Raw genomic sequence first — 16,624 nt, forward strand, 5'->3', positions numbered from 1 at the left:
TTGTCCCCCCCGTTTCCCTTTTCCAGTTGTGTTGCATTGTTCCTGTTATAAGACACGCCACAGAACGAAAGGAATGGAAGGGAGGTTTTGCAAAGGGTACCAACCAAGGGATAAGAAATTGCACGTGGAGGGCACAAGATGTGGGGTGAACCTTACAGTACTGCGTTGAGGTACATGCACAATACAGTGACCTTTGAAAGGTACGGGTCTGTTGCGGTGCGTATGGCCTGCAAGGCTGGTTGCGGGACGCTCTGGCTGTCAGGGATGGCACTCTATTAAGAGTGGCACAGGACACCCAAAAAGGGTTTGGGTGGTTGTGCCTAAATAAAGTGGACAGAGAAGCACACACACAGCAGAAAGGAAAGAGAACGAAGAGTAGGCAAAAGTAGCAAGGAAAGGTACAGAATGAATTCCCTCTTGGGGTGTATGCATATATAGGAAAAGAGTATTCCACGAACCTTAGGAAATACTCAAGCCTTCTGCACAGTTTGCTATAACAGAGGCCCACGCTGTTTGCTCATGACTTGGAACAGCAGCTATGGGTGTCTGTAATGTAGAAACGAGACAAGGGAAGGGGCAGAGGTTGACTGATGGGAACCAACAGACAAGCTCTGTACAAAAGGGTCTACAAACAGGGCAAGAGAAGATACTTACAGACAAATCCAGGAAAAGGAGGTTGATAGCAAACTAGCAGAAGGAAATGAAGGGAAAGTCGTGTAACAGGATGGGATAGCAGAGGACAGTAAGGAACAAGGTTGAGAGCTCAGAGGAGCAGGAAAGCAATGAGCAAGCCCACAGGAGCACGGCTGTAAGGTAGAGAGCCCAGAGGGAAAGGGTTTAGGGCAGCAGAGTAAAGCAGGCTGCACGGCAAGGAACCCAGAAGGACCGGGCAGCAAGGAGTGAGCCCTGAGGGGCAGGGCCGCTGACCGTAGAAGGTTGCAGAGGACTGTAGAGGGCTGCTAGGCCGAGAACCCAGCGGAAAAAGGTAGGTAGTAAGCAGCGGAGCATGATCAGCTGCAAAGTAGGAAGCCCAGAGGACAAGGGCTGTAGGCAGCCGGAGTGAGGCAGGCTGCAGAGCAGGGAGCCCAGAGGACAAGGGCTGAGACTGGAAAGCAGCAGAGCGTGATCAGCTGCAATGTAGAAAGCCCGGTAGGGCAAGGGCGGAGGCTGGAAGGCAGCAGAGCGTGATCGGCTGCAATGTGGAGAGCCCGGCAGGGCAAGGGCGGAGGCTGGAAGGCAGCAGAGCGTGATCAGCTGCAATGTAGAAAGCCCGGTAGGGCAAGGGCGGAGGCTGGAAGGCAGCAGAGCGTGATCGGATGCAATGTGGAGAGCCCGGCAGGGCAAGGGCGGAGGCTGGAAGGCAGCAGAGCGTGATCAGCTGCAATGTAGAAAGCCCGGTAGGGCAAGGGCGGAGGCTGGAAGGCAGCAGAGCGTGATCGGCTGCAATGTGGAGAGCCCGGAGGAGCAGGGCTGTGAGGAAGAGAGCCTGGAAGGCTATGGCTGTAGGCAGCGAAGAGTAACAGGCTGCAAGGCAGGAAGCCCAGAGGAGCTGGACTGAGGCAGGGAGCCCAGAAGGCTAGGGCTGTAGGCAGCAGGGTGTAGCAAGCTGCAAGGCAGGGTCCAAGCAGGAGTGATGGTAAACAGCATACAAAGATCCGTAGAAAGACACGAAAGGTGGAGGAAGGTCTCTCAATGCAAGAGGCTGAGCCACTGCAGGCAGCAGCCTTTTATACTGCCTAGCCCAGCACAGAGGCAGGCTAATTGGTTGCACCTGGCTAAGCACACCTGCAGACAATCGGCCACCTCCCTCTCTGTTCCTGAGTTGGTGGAAGCAGAGCCAATCCCTAGGGCTTCTGGGGGGTGTAGTTCCTTTGATGACCAATAGGAACAGCCAGGAATCGATGCTTATAGCCAAGTGCATTGTGGTATGCGTAGTTTGTTGGAAAAAATAATAAAGCACCAAAGTCTCGCAAATGGGAAATAAAGTCCCCAAAGTAAATATAGATTGATCCAAGAGTCTGTTGTAAATAAATGATAAACAAATAGTCCATATTGAGCGCAAATGGATGCGCCCATGGCGCAGGCATGACAGTATGCCCCTCTCCAGGCCCCTCTCCAGGCACCCTGAAGACCGACCTACAAGAAGAATGTCTGTCACACCGTACAAGAGTCTTAATCCAAAAAGGCACATCATGAAGCACAAGCAACGGTTTAAGGTTGCAAGGTGAGAGTCTTGAATGACGGAGACAGTACAAATGTTCTGAACTTTAGATGTAGAAATCAGAAAAGACGAAGTCTTTTGAACACAAACCCCAACTGTGTGTGCATGAAGAGAGGAACTGCGAAAAACTGCTGCAGGCTCCATGATAGATTTTGCTTTGACGGGCAACAGTATGATGTTGGAAGGTGGAGACATAGGTACAGCAGAGTTGGTAGCTTTAGGAAGGTTTTCCAAGACATCCGGGGCAGCCATGACAACGTAAGGGTTAGCCGCAGAGAGTTCAGGAGTCACAGCGGCGGTTTCCCCATGATTAGTAGACAGTTCAGAGGTTACAGCAGCAGTGAGATCTTGAATGGCTGTAGAGAGTATCGAGGCTGTAGCAACTGGGTGTGTGGGTGCCATGAGAGAACCAGCGGGCTGGAACGCACCTGAGACTGGTAGAGTAGAGTCTGGCAGTCTTAGTGCTATAGATACACCAGCAGGAACAACTGGAGCAGTAGTCTTAACAGGGAAACCCTTCGCTGACTTTGCAACAGTTAGCATGGTGGATGTAGGATCAGGAAGAGAAGGTGCTGCGGGATCAGGTTGTGTAGCAGAGGATTCTGCTGCAGCTAGCACAGCTGCGAAGGAAGTAGAAATCTGGGCATCGGGAGCATCAGAATTAGCAGTAGCTTCAGGAATCACAGTAGCTATAGCAACCTCAAGATTTGCAGCAGGGACTTCAGGAGACTCAAATGTGGCAGGGAGTTTAGGAGCCACAGCATCAGGAAGATCATGAATTGCAGTTGGAAGTACGGGTGCTGTAGCAGCTACAGACAGTTCAGGTGTTGCAACCACTGGTAGATCGGGTACCACAACCACTGGCGATTCAGGGGGTATCGAAGAAACTGGAGATGTTGATTGCTCAGGAGTGTTGTCTGATAACACAGCCACACTTTGGCAAGCCCTGCTTGCCAACTCAGCATGCTCGGTGTGAACTGCGCCAGTCTCCTCAGTTGACGTTGTCATTCCAGAAGAGGTTGTAAGTGTGAGTACTGGACAATAGGCAAGGGTGAGGGCGGAACCATCCTTTGACTCAGAGGGATTTCCAATCAGAAGACCACCCTTGTTTTGTGGTGTAATGGCTGTGTGAGTGATTTGACCCACCGGAGGAGTTAATTCTTTTCTGTCAGTACAACAACCTGAGTTTCTGTGGCTGGAAGGTGAAAGAGCTGTGTCAGTCTTTAGAAGGGATACATATGCTATATTTAGGTCTTCCATCTGCTTGGTATAAGTCTGTATACTTTTCTGCATGGCAATTCCAGGCCTTATCATGTCGATCTCTAAAGATAAGATGTCAGGTGTTGGACATAGTGTCAGATGGTCTGGTGACTTGTGTCCCTTCATAAGATTCTTATAATGCAAATAAACAAAGTCATCATAGAGGTCTTTGGTCTTTCTTTTAAGGCGTAGGAGTTGTTCGTGTAGCAGGTAAGTATCATTAGTTTGATCTAAAGCTTCAGAAGCTGGTGTGGCAGAAAATTTGGTTGTAGCAATGGGAAGACTGACCTTAGGGTTATTGTGGTTAGTAGATACTGTGGAAGCATTAAGACAACTGATGGTTAGTATAGGTCTTTTGTACCCAGGACCAGATGCACAAACCTCAGGATAATGACTGCCTTGTCCTGTCAAATAAGGGTTTCCAGCATTCTGCGGAGCTTGCCAAGCTGATCTTGCGCATATCACTCTGGCAACAGCGTATTCTGGTTTAGAGTCTCCCACAATGAGTGCTATATCCTTGGCTGTTGCGGTGTTAGGAGGCTTGTCAGAAGACGCAGGAGTGTTTTTCACTGTTTGGTTTAACAAGATCTGTAAGAATTCATTATCTTGCTGTAGCTCTGCAACAGATAAGGACTGCGGATCATAGTCGCAAATGTCATAATAATTGTACATAGAAGAAGGGTCAGCTAGCCAGTGAGTATAGTACCGTGCTTGTAAATCTTTGTTTACTAAGGCGAGACTGTCCTTTAGACTAAGGTTCTTGTTTGCTGTCTTTAGGAAAACCAAAGGTTTATGCAAAGGTTTCTTAACTCTCCACATTGCAGCCGATCACGCTCTGCTGCCTTCCAGCCTCCGCCCTTGCCCTACCGGGCTTTCTACACCCTGCTGCCTAAAGGAAAGCATCTTTGGTCTGTGTGTGCCTTTCCGGCATATGGAACAAGACATTTTTGGCTCTTGCATTCTGTCAGGGATGGCACTCTATTAAGAGTGGCACAGGACACCCAAAAAGGGTTTGGGTGGTTGTGCCTAAATAAAGTGGACAGAGAAGCACACACACAGAAGAAAGGAAAGAGAACGAAGAGTAGGCAAGAGTAGCAAGGAAAGGTACAGAATGAATTCCCTCTTGGGGTGTATGCAGATATAGGAAAAGAGTATTCCACGAACCTTAGGAAATACTCAAGCCTTCTGCACAGTTTGCTATAACAGAGGCCCACGCTGTTTGCTCATGACTTGGAACAGCAGCTATGGGTGTCTGTAATGTAGAAACGAGACAAGGGAAGGGGCAGAGGTTGACTGATGGGAACCAACAGACAAGCTCTGTACAAAAGGGTCTACAAACAGGGCAACAGAAGATACTTACAGACAAATCCAGGAAAAGGAGGTTGATAGCAAACTAGCAGAAGGAAATGAAGGGAAAGTCGTGTAACAGGATGGGATAGCAGAGGACAGTAAGGAACAAGGTTGAGAGCTCAGAGGAGCAGGAAAGCAATGAGCAAGCCCACAGGAGCAGGGCTGTAAGGTAGAGAGCCCAGAGGTAAAGGGCTTAGGGCAGCAGAGTAAAGCAGGCTGCACGGCAAGGAACCCAGAAGGACCGGGCAGCAAGGAGTGAGCCCTGAGGAGCAGGGCCGCTGACCGTAGAAGGTTGCAGAGGACTGTAGAGGGCTGCTAGGCCGAGAACCCAGTGGAAAAAGGTAGGTAGTAAGCAGCGGAGCGTGATCAGCTGCAAAGTAGGAAGCCCAGAGGACAAGGGCTGTAGGCAGCCGGAGTGAGGCAGGCTGCAGAGCAGGGAGCCCAGAGGACAAGGGCTGAGACTGGAAAGCAGCAGAGCGTGATCAGCTGCAATGTAGAAAGCCCGGTAGGGCAATGGCGGAGGCTGGAAGGCAGCAGAGCGTGATCGGCTGCAATGTGGAGAGCCCGGCAGGGCAAGGGCGGAGGCTGGAAGGCAGCAGAGCGTGATCAGCTGCAATGTAGAAAGCCCGGTAGGGCAAGGGCGGAGGCTGGAAGGCAGCAGAGCGTGATCGGATGCAATGTGGAGAGCCCGGCAGGGCAAGGGCGGAGGCTGGAAGGCAGCAGAGCGTGATCAGCTGCAATGTAGAAAGCCCGGTAGGGCAAGGGCGGAGGCTGGAAGGCAGCAGAGCGTGATCGGCTGCAATGTGGAGAGCCCGGAGGAGCAGGGCTGTGAGGAAGAGAGCCTGGAAGGCTATGGCTGTAGGCAGCGAAGAGTAACAGGCTGCAAGGCAGGAAGCCCAGAGGAGCTGGACTGAGGCAGGGAGCCCAGAAGGCTAGGGCTGTAGGCAGCAGGGTGTAGCAAGCTGCAAGGCAGGGTCCAAGCAGGAGTGATGGTAAACAGCATACAAAGATCCGTAGAAAGACACGAAAGGTGGAGGAAGGTCTCTCAATGCAAGAGGCTGAGCCACTGCAGGCAGCAGCCTTTTATACTGCCTAGCCCAGCACAGAGGCAGGCTAATTGGTTGCACCTGGCTAAGCACACCTGCAGACAATCGGCCACCTCCCTCTCTGTTCCTGAGTTGGTGGAAGCAGAGCCAATCCCTAGGGCTTCTGGGGGGTGTAGTTCCTTTGATGACCAATAGGAACAGCCAGGAATCGATGCTTATAGCCAAGTGCATTGTGGTATGCGTAGTTTGTTGGAAAAAATAATAAAGCACCAAAGTCTTGCAAATGGGAAATAAAGTCCCCAAAGTAAATATAGATTGATCCAAGAGTCTGTTGTAAATAAATGATAAACAAATAGTCCATATTGAGCGCAAATGGATGCGCCCATGGCGCAGGCATGACACTGGCCCACTGGAGTGTCCCTAGTGTTGGCAGGAGCAGATGCAGAGGATTCTGTAGAGGAAAGTAACCTACTGCCTTCTTGGAAGGGGACAACCCTCCGAACAGCTGCCTTGTGGTTCGATTTCAGGTGCTGCCGCGTGGAGGTGGTGCCGTAGCTGTACAAGCCAGAATTTCCGTGACTGAGCACTAAATTGCACTCAGTGCATATTTGTCACGGATGGCACTCTGTAAAGAGTGGCACAGGACACCCAGGAAGGGTTTTGGGTGATTGTGCCGAAGTAAGGTGGACAGATAAGTACACACACAGCTGAAAGTAATGAGAACGAAGAGTAGGCAAGTGTAGCAAGGAAATAAGGTACAACAGAATGGATTCCCTCTAGGGGTGTATGCAGATACAGGGAAAGAGTATTCCACGGACCTTGGGAAAAACTCTAGCCTTCTGCACAGTTTGCTATAACAGAGGACACGCTGATTGCTCATGGCTTGGAACAACAGCTATGGGTGTCTGTAACACAAAAACGAGACAGGGGAAAGGGCAGAGGTTGCCTGACGGAAACCAACAGACAAGCTCTGTACAAGGGGTCTACAAACAGAACAAGAGAAGACACTAACAGACAAATCCAGGAAAAAGGAAGTCAATAGCAAACTAGCAGAAGGAAATAAAAGTCGTATAACAGGATTGCATAGGGTTAAGAACAGAGGGTTGAAAACAAGGAAGAAAACAAGGGAGCAGCAGTCAGGAAACAGGGGGACTGCAAAAACTGAAAGTAAATAAAGTAGGTGAACTGTTGTGGATAGCAGAGAACTGTAGGATACAAGGTTGAAAAGCTCAGAGGAGCAGGGAAGCAATGAGCAAGCCCAAAGGAGCAAGGCTGTAAGGAAGGGAGCCCAGAGGGAAAGGGCTTAGGGCAGCAGAGTGAAGCAGTCTGCACGGCAAGGAGCCCAGAAGGACCGGGCAGCAAGGAGTTAGCCCAGAGGAGCAGGGCCGCTGACTGTAGAAGGCTGCAAAGGACTGTAGAGGGCTGCTAGGCTGAGAACCCAGTGGACAAAGGCTGTAGGTAGCAAGCAGCGGAGCGTGATCGGCTGCAAGGCAGGAGCCCAGAAGGGCAAAGGCGGAGGCTGGAAAGCAGCAGAGCGTGATCAGCTGCAAGGCAGAAACCCGGAAGGGCAAAGGTGGAGGCTGGAAAGCAGCAGAGCGTGATCGGCTGCAAGGCAGAAGCCCGAAAGGGCAAAGGCGGAGGCTGGAAAGCAGCATAGCGTGATCGGCTGCAATGCAGAGAGCCCGGCAGGGCAAAGGCGGAGGCTGGAAAGCAGCAGAGCGTGATCGGCTGCAAGGCAGAAGCCCGGAAGGGCAAAGGCAGAGGATGGAAAGCAGCAGAGCGTGATCGGCTGCAGTGCAGAGAGCCCGGCAGGGCAAAGGCAGAGGCTGGAAAGCAGCAGAGCGTGATCGGCTGCAAGGCAGAAGCCCGGAAGGGCAAAGGCGGAGGCTGGAAAGCAGCAAAGCGTGATCGGCTGCAGTGCAGAGAGCCCAGCAGGGCACTGGATCCAAAGCAGGAGTAAGGAGGAACCGCATAAAAAGATCCGTAGCTCGAAGCAAAAAGGTGCTGGAAGGACTCTTAATGCAAGCGCCTGAGCCCCTGCAGGCAGCAGCTTTTATACCGCCCGCCCAGCACAGAGGCAGGCTAATTGGTCGCACCTGGATCAGCACACCTGCATACAATCCGCCTCCTCCCTCTCTGTTCGTGAGCTGGTGGAAACAGAGCTGATCCCTAGGGCTTCTGGGGATTGTAGTGCCGATGATGACAAATAGGAATAGCCAGGAATAGATAGTTATAGCCAAGTGCATTGTGGTAAGTGTAGTTTGTTGGGAAAAATAGAAAAGCACCAAAGTCTCGCAAATGGGAAATAAGGTCCAAGAAGTGAATAGCGGTTGATCCAAGAGTTTTCTGTAGATAAATGAATAACCATTAGTCCATAATGATCGCCAATGTATGCGCCCATGGCGCAGGCATGACAGTATGCCCCTCTCCAGGCTCCCTGAAGACCGACCAACAAGAAGAATGTCTGTCACACCATTAAAGAGTCTCATACCAAAAAGGCACAACATGAAGCACCAAAAGCTGCTTAAGGTTGCATGGTGAGAGTCTTGAAGGACGGAGACAGTACCAATGTTCTGAACCATTGAGGTACAATTCAGAAAAGACAGTCTTTGGAGCACAAAACCCAACAGTGTGTTCATGGACAGAGGAACTGTGAAAGACTACTGCAGGCTCCATGGCAAATCTTGCTTTGAAAAGCAACAGTAAGGTGTTGAAAGGTGGAGCCAGAGGTACAGCAGAGTTGGTTGCTCTAGGAAGGTTTTTCAAGGCATCAGAAGCAGCAATGGCAAAGTCAAGATTAGCCGCTGAAAATTCAGGAGTCACAGTGGCGGGTTCTCCAAGATTTGTAGGAAGTTCAGAAGCCACCGCAGCAGGGAGATCATGAATGGCTGTAGATAGTTACGATGCTGTAGCGACTGGGAGTGTGGGTGCCATAGAAGAACCAGCAGGCAGTGACGCACCTGAGACTGATAGAGTAGAATCTGGTAGTTCTAGTGCTGCAGAGGCACCAGCAGGAACAACCGGAGCTGTAGTCCTAAAAGAAAAGTTATCTGACTTAGCAACAGGTTCTGTCCTTGCAGGCAGAGAGGAAGGGAGTGCTTCTACTGCAGAAAGAGTGATGTGAGATGCTGCAACAGTAGCAGATTTAGAAGTATTAGCAGGAGGAGCAGCAGAGATTGGGCTAGCAGATACAGTAACAGGTAGTATGACAGATGTGGGGTCAAGATAGGGTGGGCGTTCTGAAGGCTGATCTTCAAAGTCTGGTGTGCTCAGATTGCTAGGTGGGTCTGGGGTATCGACTGATGGAAAGGCTGAATTCCAGACAGGTACTGGGTATTGTTCAGAATTTGAATTGTGGTCTGGTGTACAAAAACCCTTAGAAGCAGAGTACATTTCTGATTTGATCACTTCAGAAGAGGCTGTAAGTGTGAGTAAAGGACAGTAGTCAGGGGTAAGAGCGGAACAATCCTTTGACTCAGAAGGATCTCTAATCAGAGGATTACACTTGTCTTGTGGTGTAATGACAGTGTGAGTGATTTGGCCCACCGAAGGAGTTAATTCTTTACTGTCTGTACAACAACCTGAGTTACTGTGGCTCGTAAGTGAAAGAGCTATGTCAGACTTTAGAAGGGATGCATATGCTAAATTTAGGTCTTCCATCTGCTTGGTATAAGTCTGTATCCTTTTCTGCGTGGCAATTCCAGGCCTTATCATGTCGATCTCTAAAGACAGAATATCGGGTGTAGGACATAGTCTCAGAAGGTCTGGAATATTGTGTCCCTTCATTAAATTTCTACTATGTAAATAAACAAAGTCATCATAGAGATCTTCGGTCTGTCTTTTAAGGCGTAGGAGTTGTTCTTGAAGCAGGTATGTTCCATTAGCCTGATCTAAAGCTTCAGAATCTGGTGTAGCAGAAAATTCGGTTGTAGCAATAGGAAGACTGACCTTAAGGTTATTATGGTTAGTAGATACTGGGGAAGTATTAAGACAGCCGATGGTCAGTATTGGTCTCTTGTACCCAGGACCAGATGGACTAACCCCAGGATACTTAATGCCTTGTCCTGTCAAATGAGGGTTTCCAGCAGTCTGGGGAGCTTGCCAAGCTGATCTTGAACATATCACTCTAGCAACAGCGTACTCTGGTTTAGAGTCTCCCACAATGAGTGCTATATCCTTGGCCGTAGCAGTGTTAGAAGAATTGTCAGAAGACGCAGGAGTGTTTTTCACTGTTTGGGCTAACAAGATCTGTAAGAATTCATTATCTTGCTGTAGCTCTTCAACAGATAAGGACTGTGGATCATAGTCGCAAATGTCATAATAATTATACATGGAAGAAGGGTCAGCTAGCCAGTGAGTGTAGTACCGTGCTTGTAAATCTTTGTTAACTAAGGCGAGACTGTCTTTTAGACTAATATTTTTTTTGATGTCTTTAGGGAAACTATAGATTTTTGTAAAGGTTTCTTAACCTGAAAGGAAAGCATCTTTGGTCTGTGTGTGCCTTTCCTGCCAATGGAACAAAACATTTTTTGCTCTTGCATTCTGTCACGGATGGCACTCTGTAAAGAGTGGCACAGGACACCCAGGAAGGGTTTTGGGTGGTTGTGCCGAAGTAAGGTGGACAGATAAGTGCACACACAGCTGAAAGTAATGTGAACGAAGAGCAGGCAAGTGTAGCAAGGAAATAAGGTACAACAGAATGGATTAGTTCATAATGATCGCCAATGTTTGCGCCCATGGCGCAGGCATGACAATATTACCTAGTTTGCACGAGATTTGGGCACATCTCTACGGTCGTAAATCGTTTCCACACCCACGACTCATGCTGGCTGCAGCCAATGGGGATCCCCTCTACCTTGTTTCCTTTTTGATGTCCATTCACATTATCACACATGTTCCCTTGCTCAGGACCTTCAGAAGGAGGTGTTGGTGGTGAGGGTGCTCCTGAGTCAGAGGTAGTAGCAGAAGCCCTGGTGGCCATTAGAGAGGTACTTTCCAAGCACAGAATTGGTCACAAAACAATTTTTGCACGAACCAATGTGCACCGCTGCTCTTCTCTGGAAAGCCAAACATGGATTGCAGGGCAGTTGTGGGGTGTGCCCTTTTATAGGACTATTGTGGAGCATGTGCAACGGGAAAGTGGCCCTACATCTTTCTCTACAATAACTACATGCAGAGTGTAGGATCTCTGTAAGGGTGCACTCTCACTGTAACACTCCATATATTGCATAAAATGGTCCTTTTTGGTTGTGCACGAGTCCGGATCGTGTCCACCAAATAAGGGCCCACGCACAGCATCGTTCCGTTCCCATGGTGACGTCGCCATTGTTCTCCATTTGCACGGCTGTCTGCAGGATGCATATTGGCCAGAATACTTTGTGGCCATGTGTATAGGCCTCCTACGGATACCCTTGGCATCCCCGGACTACTTAAATGTACGGCACACGTGCACTGAACATTTCTACATAAGCTTGGTGTGTGCACGATACAGTAGGTTGAATGTTCACGTTCAAAGGTACACGCAGGACATGGTGAGCGCTTCCACCTACTAAAACTACATCACACGTTTCTTCGCATATCTTGGCCAGGGGCGGTGTTACCAGGCATCACAGGACGAGATACGCATGTGCAAAGTTGTGCGACCGACAAACGTACGGTCCTACAACTACTTACAGGCGGTTCTGTGCCTGCAAACATGCGGCCCGTAGTGGCGTCCTACGGATGCTTCCATTGCGATTGCGCATAGGGCCGCCAGGTGTGGTGGTCGTACGACTACTCCATTGCCCTCACTCGCGATCATCCCCACCAGTGCCGTGCCCTTCACAGTTACAATGAGCTTCTTAAAACAAAGGAAAAGGCACATATAAATTCAGTAACAATTTACATATGAACTTTTATTAGCACACATTCACAGCCGCTATTCAGAAAGGGAAGAGGGACCAGAAACCGATACATATACTGGGTATTTCGGCATTTCTACAAGTTGGTGGTGAGGGGAAGAAGGGATTGAGGTCTCATCAAAGCGTCTCTCATGGCACGCAATTTGCGGGAATGGGGGGCTGGTAAATTGGGAAGGAGGCATATGCAGGTGGGGCAGTGGTATTTTATTTTCTCCATAATATGTTCTTCTACAAAAAATGTCAAGGCGGCAAAATTGTTCAGCAATTCATTCATTTTGGCATCCAGGCGGTCTACTTTTATATTTACAGCGTTTGCTTCAGTTTCTGTGGCCGTATGTTGCTGTGGAAAAGGTGCCGCTTCTGGTGAACTCCTTTGTATTCCTGTATGTTCTGTTAAAGAAAAACAAATGTGCTTAGTATACATGAAGCAATATTGTAATTGTTTTACTTTTCACACTGCGTTCCCTGCCTATGGGGTTACTGTGGTCACTCATTTCGTCATGCAGGAAATTCTCTTCCAGCCATTCTAGGGTGCTTGCCTTTGCAGTAACACTTTCCCTTTTCACACTGCAACAGGTACTAATGGGGTTATCGTCCTCACTCATTTCTTCATGCGGAAAATTCTCTACCAGCCATTCTAGGGTGCTTGCCGTTGCTGCGCACAAACAGAAAACATCATGCTTTCCTACTATTGTACACTACCGGACCTCTGCAATTATAACAAACTTTTGTGTACTTACCACATTGCAGTGACGTTCTGCTCTCAGTAGTTGGTGTCCCTAACTCTGCCTCTTCGTCCTTTGTTGGCATGTGAAGCAGGTGTGTGGTAAGATTGTTGAAGGAAAACGTTACTTCTCTTGTTGGTGCATTCCATTATTGTCAGGATCCATCCCTGGAAGCTATGGCAGAAGTGGAAGTTATCGCCGCGAAGAACCTTCAGTTAACAGTCCAGTCCTCATCCAACATGGCTGCCTTTGTTATTTAAGCAAGCCCCGCCCACCTCCCGGCGCGTTGTATCTGTGTTATTTTTCCTGTGATACCAGCGCTCGGCTAAAACTCCGTTTTAGCTCCTTCAGTGCCTCCTGCAGTGTTTACCCCTACCCGCTTGCCTTTACTCTCCGCTTAACTTTGTTTTTCTGTCTACCTACTTCCTTAGTCCTTTCACAGCTCTCGACCTTTACGCTTTCCCAGTCTTTTCCTTTGCTTTCGGCACCTTGCCACTCGTACTAGCGGCCCGCCGGCATCCTCGCGTATCTACGTGTTCCTCCCTGTGTCTTTCGTGGATCCAACCGTTTCTGGTAAGTAGGGACTTTAACTGCTTCTCCTTCTATTCCTACCTATCCCACTCTGCTCGGACCTTTTCCGCGGTCCGAGCTCTATCCCTCTTCTCTTTCCTCCCGCATCGCTCCTCATTGCTACTTACCTTGTATCCAGCCAAGTCTTCACGGATCGGATCCTGCCTTCCTTTCCTCAAGCCATCTTCATATTGGTGGACAGAACAAACTTACCTGATCCACTATTTTCCGGGTTCACTCCGGATCACTCAAAACCACATCCGCTATTGGAGAGTCAATTACTCAGTACAATCTCAGGAAGACTACACAGGGTTTTTTACCGTCCATCGGTCTTTTCCCTGTCGCGGGGCCTTGGCTCCTCGGGGCCCCCCCCCCAAGACATGTCCCACTTCCTGTTGAGGTGGCCTCCGAGGGAGCCAGGCCCTACTTGCATGACAGGAGATCCAGAGACAAGCCCACAAAGGAAGATACCAGGACTCCCCGAAGACCCTCCAAGCACCCCAAGGACAAACAAGAGGAAGCCACAGGTGAGGAGAAGGGTGGTGAGGGTGAACAGCCTGACAATTATGCTGCATACCCTATGCCTTTGCGCGGCTTGTTTAGAAAGTACAGAGTTTTTACAGCTACTGCATTTTCCCTTCCCATTCACACACTTGCTGCTGTTTGCATATGTTTCTTGTCTTTGCTGCATGGTACCACTTTGTACGACCACCCCTCCCCCTTTCTCGGCAGGCTGGACTCCACCCAATGTCCATGAACAGACGCACTGTTTGCTACCAATGTGGCTATTAGTATAGAGCCACCGGCTTCAGTATGCTGTACAAGTAGATCTTTACAAACTAAAAGTATCATGTTAAAAATGTATGGAATTGCTACTAAAACCATATCACCTCTACTGAAAAAACAGTCATAAAGGAACATTATGGTTAAAGTGCCCTACTAAAATCCTATGAAATTCACTGACAAAAAACAATGTTAAAGGGATGTTATGGTTGGGTTGCCCTAAGAAAAACCTATCAAATTCAGTTCAACTATTTGAAAGGAACATTCTAGTTACTTTGCACTAATAACAACCTATCCATATTATGCTTACAAGTACAATCGAAAAAACCCAGAAATTTGCCAGTTATGGTAAGCTGAGCAACCATAACTTGCACCACCACTGTGCACTGCTACGACTAACACCCATGCCATCAAAAATGACATCACAAATGTTATAAGGCAAAGTAACTATAATGTCCCTTTCAAAGAGTTGTTGTCCTGAATTTGATAGGTTTTTCTAATTGCAACTTAACCATAAGGTCCCTTTAACAACGTTTTTTGTCATGAATATATATATATATCTACATACATATACACCCATCGCATGCACTTGCACACACATAGAGCCTCAAATATGCATGACATTCAAAATAATTCTACACTTACCCGCGTCCATCCACCTCACTACCGGTCTGTGTCCTGCTGCTTAAGAAACGCATACCGATCCGAAATGCCCTCTTGGGCTACAAGTTGACTGCTGATTTATCAAGTCTGCTATTAATCAGTAGGGTCATTGCTGTTAGCACACAAGTTAAGAAAGGTAGTGGGGGTCAGTCCTCCAATGCCACACTCGCCTCTCTGTGTAAATGTCTATGGAATCTAGATGGAGCTCAGCACAAATATTGCTGGCGTGCGACACTCTTCCTACTCAGTGGCACCCTCATCAACTATAGGACCAGCTGCTACCACTATGCCTTGCGCTAGCTGAAAGATGGAATTTAAATCAAAGCTCACACCTTTTCAGCACGTCTTGTCAAAAGGTTGGGCGGTGCCCTTGAACCCTTACAAACACACTACCACTACCTCTACAACTAAGCCAATTCTAGAAATCATTATTGGCGGGGGGTGGGTGGCGGTGGTTTGAGTAAACCTATTTTACCAAGATGTTTGTAGTTAAAAAAATTACATTCAACAGTTGCAAAAAAAGCCTCGCTAAAAAAAACTTTGAAGGGCATTTTGTCTAGAAAGGTGTACTGTGTGTTTTTATTGAACATATTTTATCATCTTTTGTTGCTGTACCTCAATTCACGAACAAATGCATAACATAAGAAATACTTTGAAATCACCCCTTTCACTAGAGATTCCTTGAAGATCACCCTAAATTGCACCTCAGCCAAAGACACATATTACAAATCCAACATGGCAGTTCAAAGGTTTTCTATAATGTACCACACTTCTTCTTTGAGTCCATTTACAGAAAAGAGGCACTGAGAATAGGGGTGGAAAGGAAGCAACTGCCCCTTAGTTCTTTAGTAGCGGGGCCAGAACCCTCACTTGGCCCCCATAGAGCTGTTTACAGTTGTCAGTTAGACTGTACCTCCTACATGGGTCTGTGCACAGTGTCAGTGTGGCTGAAGATGAAATTACTGCTACAGAGATGTTATTAAAGCACCCTGTAAATACTCTCTCTCATTGCAATTTGCTAAAAAAAAGTGCTTTAAAATGCACTGTTGAGCAGGGCAGAGGTTGTTGATGGTTGTTTGCTCATATTCAGTGCGAAGGTGCTGCCTCTTGTGAAAACCAAACCTTGTCTGTCACCAATGAACCAAAGTTAAGTTTCCTAAAAACTGCTATCCGCTTAATGGAGACATTTAATTTCGATAGATCAGCTTGATACGCCAATATGAACTTTAGAAGTATACCATGCAATAAAATACTAAAAGGAAGGGCCAAAAACATGTTAGGGTATTTTTTAGTGGGTAAATTATCACAAACAACACAGATTACTAAAATAACAACTGGCTTAAGCAACGTGTTTGACTTTGAAAGTATCTTTTGGTTGTTTCTTGTAAAATTGTAAGCAGTGCATATAGCAAACTCCAGGCGAGTGGGAATCACGCTTTTAACAAAGATGGCCACACCCAATTGATATACATGGTCCATGTATTCCCATGATGTATGCTTCAGGCCAATGAAGGGACAGGATAAGCAAACAAAGTGATTGATAGCCAGCTGGTCAAAGGAGCAACCTGGAAAATGCTGAAATATTTCCTACCTTGGGACGTGGAAAAAGAGCTCCAAAGGGCCAAATGCGCATTTTTGAACCCTCCTGTTCCCCTGGCGCTATGCTCTACAATATCCCATTCAGACCACTTCGCAAGAACCATCCAGACCACCCACTACAGAAACAAATCTAGAGCCTGTAGTATCCATTCGTTCAATGCCTACTATACCCCTGTAGACTTCTCAGCATTGTCCCCATCCAAAACCATAACCCCTAAAGCCCTGTGCATTATAAAGGAATTCCATACTTCTTCTTAAAGTACCACGCAGACCACCTATTCATAGTCCACCAACACTCCTTGTTTGGAGTCCAGCTGAGAATCCTCTGCACAGTCGGTGCATCGCCACAAGGCTCCAAATACAAAATGCTTTTAGCCAAATCTGCTCTGGACGTTAGATGAAAACGGGGTACGAGTCTTCTCGATATCGGTTAATGCCAATTAACGTTCGACACAAGCCCGAGTTACAAGACCCGCCCTGACACTACCTGACGTGAGTTCCATTGGC

General features: G+C 48.0%; 1 long non-coding RNA gene across 1 annotated transcript; it reads right to left on the bottom strand.

Annotated features, from left to right (window-relative positions):
- Positions 1-11,750: 11,750 nt before the first annotated feature.
- On the bottom strand, positions 11,751-16,588 carry LOC138569229 (uncharacterized). Its single transcript, XR_011303179.1, has 2 exons — positions 16,366-16,588; positions 11,751-12,167 (listed from the first exon to the last, which is right to left on the bottom strand). It is a non-coding gene; the product is annotated as an uncharacterized lncRNA (long non-coding RNA).
- Between the last annotated feature and the right edge of the window lie 36 nt (positions 16,589-16,624).

This window comes from Ambystoma mexicanum, chromosome 2q (assembly GCF_040938575.1).
Source record: "Ambystoma mexicanum isolate Mex_15411 chromosome 2q, UKY_AmexF1_1, whole genome shotgun sequence".
In the NCBI taxonomy this organism is placed as follows: domain Eukaryota; kingdom Metazoa; phylum Chordata; class Amphibia; order Caudata; family Ambystomatidae; genus Ambystoma; species Ambystoma mexicanum.